Source organism: Cetorhinus maximus, chromosome 1, assembly GCF_964194155.1.
Source record: "Cetorhinus maximus chromosome 1, sCetMax3.hap1.1, whole genome shotgun sequence".
Taxonomy (NCBI): domain Eukaryota; kingdom Metazoa; phylum Chordata; class Chondrichthyes; order Lamniformes; family Cetorhinidae; genus Cetorhinus; species Cetorhinus maximus.
In genome coordinates, this window is record NC_135879.1 from 26264176 (window position 1) to 26267759 (window position 3584).

The following is a 3584-nucleotide window of genomic DNA, read 5'->3' on the forward strand; positions in this document are numbered from 1 at the left end:
GCCTGAATTTGCATCTCCAGCATGTTTACAGTGGCCATTTCCAGAGGCTTATCATCTAACTCAGACTCAGTGGATGCCTGTTCTCCAGCAGTCCTCCGAGTGCTAGAGACCTGGGCTGCCACTGCCTCTGACTGCTGTGGAGACGTGTCAGTGAGTGATTCGCCAGAATGTGACACCGAGTTTAACCTAGATGTGTGACCCACCGGGGTGTGTGTCTTTGCGCTGGTGGTGGGTGCAGGTGATCGCAGTGACGGGCTTCTTCAAATGGATCCTCACCTTCCTCCTCTGAGGTGGCCTGGGGGTTGGGGCTTATGATGGATGTGCTGGTCTGTCTGGGCCTGCTGCTGCCTGTAAGAGAGAGAAGATAAATTTAGCTCCTGAACAGGCTTAAATACAAGATTGCATGTCACCCACTGTGAATGACAGGATGTGATCAACTCATAGAGGGCTTGCTGGGATAGGCCGATCTCGCCTTCCCCACAGCAGCAATCTCTGTCCTCCCCTGCGAACTTGGCAGCATGCTCCTCAAGTTTGGAGAGCTCCTGAATGTTGGTTATTCCTCCTGCAGTCTGGGATCTCTCTCTCTCTCTCTCGTTGTGGCCAAGCTCGGCCTGCATGAAAACAAATGGATGGGATGTGATGAGAAGGGATGGAGCAGAGTTTGGGAAGCATGCTTGCCTACTGCATGCGCTGAGCCCTCCCCACTCCACAGTAAGGGCTGAAGGTGCTGGTTGTGCAGGATGATAGATGAGAGGCTGGTGAATAGACTTTCAATGCTGATGTCTTCCCTGCTAATATTGCATGAGATCCCTGAGCTGTGTGACGCTTTGAGTGCATGATGCCATTATGAAACCATGAGTGTGGAGTGAGCTGTAGATTGACTTACCCTGGTGGTGTGGATGAGATCATTCATCCTCTTCCAGCACTGCGTGGCGTTCCTTGGGCGTTTGCCCGGAGAGCTGACCCCTTCACGACCACCTCCCAATCCGGTGAGGTGAGGTTTTTTTTTTATTTACACATCAGCTTATTAACAAGATCACTTAACTCAAACCCTCTTATGCATTTAACGTCACCAGCCTACCTCAAAGACATTGCATGGTGACAACTCCATGACAATGTGCAGGAGAATGGTCATACGTCTTCATTGGAAGCATGTGTTAAATACATGACAATAAAGCACTTGGCTGTTCTATAGAGCTTCACTTATTTAGTTAATCAGCTACACCCAGTGCTAAAGGCAGACCGGTTCAGCTGAAGCTGCTGATCTTCAGATAGGAACACACCAGAGCAAGCGAATAAGTTACACTTTTCATAAAATATTCATTTAACCAAAAGATGAGAAGCCCATAGGATTCCTCAAGTTGTGATCTATATCTGAGGTTTTTATTTAATAACCAAACTTGTTTTAAGAGAATAGGGAGCCGAAGGGAAGGAAAAAGAAATCACTTGAACAAGCCACTGTATCCAGGAGGAGGAAGATGGTCTGGACTGGGGCTAAAACAATTGGGTCCAACTGGTCCGAATAGGTCAAATCTGGCCTGAGATTCATCCAGGAGGAAGCTGCTCTGGTATCCCCGATGAAGGATCAAAGCCAGAATTCGGTAATCCTGACCTTAAAGGATCCACAAATGGGTCGAGATCATCTCCTCCTGTTACAGACGATGCCATAGGGTCAGACCAGCGGGGTTGCCTCTGTGGTGCATTGGGTGGAATGAAGAGGGTTATTGTCTGTGTGTGGCTGAGCATCTGGAACAGGACAAACTGGTTTATTTCCTTTCTGTGACCCTCCTCCAGCCCTCTGTTTCATGCCAACTAAAGGAGAACCTACCGTTGATTCAATATGACTCCGCAACTCCTCTTCCTTCTTGAAGACTCTGTCATATTGCTGTAGGTGACCTGAGCTGATGTAGCCATCTAAATTCACTGTCAAATCTACAACCTGTTCAGACTGGCAGTTCCTAACATTAGCTATCAGACTGGAATCAACAGTGATTACCTTTAACAGAAGTACTTTCTGATTATTATCCGACCTATAACGCAATGTGTACAGCTCCTGATTGACATTCGAGCCCGTGGGTAACAGCTCTTTCTTCTTCTCATCAGTCAAGTCCTGTTTCCCGGTCCCCAGGCACTTAAATTCCGGCCATTACCAGCTCCCAGTGGATAAAGCACATTAAGGCATCCTGGGGAGAGACCACGTCCCGGGCCACCGAGTGATCGAGAAGTTCCAGGCCTGCCATGGTACAGGGGCGCGTAGGGAGCAGGGACCAGAGGTGAGATTGGTAGATCTCCTGGATCCATCCCTGAGAAAAAGAACCCCCCGGTGCTGGTGGACACCCCTAATTAAAGCCTCCTTTGCTGGTGAACTGCCTTCTTGAACCGCTGCACTCCGTGTAGTGTAGGTACACCCACAATGCTGTTAGGGAGGGAGTTCCAGGATCCTGACCCAGCTCACCACCACCTTCTCAGGGGCAATTAGGGATGGGCAATAAATGCTGGCCGAGCCAGTGAAGCCCATAGCCCTTGAATGAATAAAAAAAAAGTAAAGGCTTTTTGATGGCTAACTGAAGCATTTGAGTGTGGTCTCATTATTTCTGTAATTCTCGGGTTATATGACTCTCAAACCTGTTAGGACCAGAAAAAGCATTATACAATATTAGGAGACTTTAGTTTCCCTAATATAGACAGACAAAAACATAGTGCTAATGGTAGAGAAGGAAAAGAATTTCTGAAATTTGTGCAGGAGCACTTTCCTGATCATTAAGTCTCCAGTCCAACAAGGAAGAAAATAGCTTTGGAACTGGTTCTGAAGTATTGAAGGATGTAGTATCTGGTTCTGGAAATGAAGTAGGGAAAATGGAGTGTGTTATAGCAGGAGATCATCTAGATAACAATGACCAGTGATCAATTGGTTTAAAGTATTTATGGAAGTGGGCCAGAAAATATTAACAATAAAAGTGCTGAACTGGGTGTTCGACTACTTTCTTATCCTTATTTGGTTTATTACTTTAAACACCAGAGTACACACACAGCAGTTGTAACAATCGCAGAATCAGGTCTACAATGAAACATCACACTACACGATTCAGCAAGTGCTCTCAGATATATCACACGACACAATTCAGTTTGTGTGCATTGGTCTTTAATGAGTTCATATTACACGATCCAACATGAGTATTCAGATACACCGCACTCTACAATCCAGTATGTTTGTATACATTATACAGTGGCTGCAGTATAACTGTGAAACTAATTCTACCTTTAGTTTCTACATTCCATGCATACCACCACTAAATCACAGCACACCAAAGAAACATAGACCTGAATTTTCCATTTGGCGGGGAGGCAGAGCGGGAGCAGGCGCAGGCATGGGCAGTCACGGGCCCGATCACTGCCCGCAATCAAGTCCGTGCCGCCATTTTACGCAGGTGGGCCAATTAAGGCCTGCCCAGCATATTTCTCGAATCCCGAGGATAGCGGGAGTGGATGGGCTTCTGGTGTGCAGGCCAGTCCAGAGGGTAGGCCAACGGGACATGCCAGGCCGGAGGGTAGGGTAGTGTGCCCCTCATTTCTCAGATGATTGC

General features: G+C 47.2%; 1 pseudogene; it reads right to left on the bottom strand.

The window, feature by feature from the left end:
- Nucleotides 1–1230: 1230 nt before the first annotated feature.
- LOC144682147 (proteasome inhibitor PI31 subunit pseudogene) lies at nucleotides 1231–2240 on the bottom strand (annotated as a pseudogene).
- Between the last annotated feature and the right edge of the window lie 1344 nt (nucleotides 2241–3584).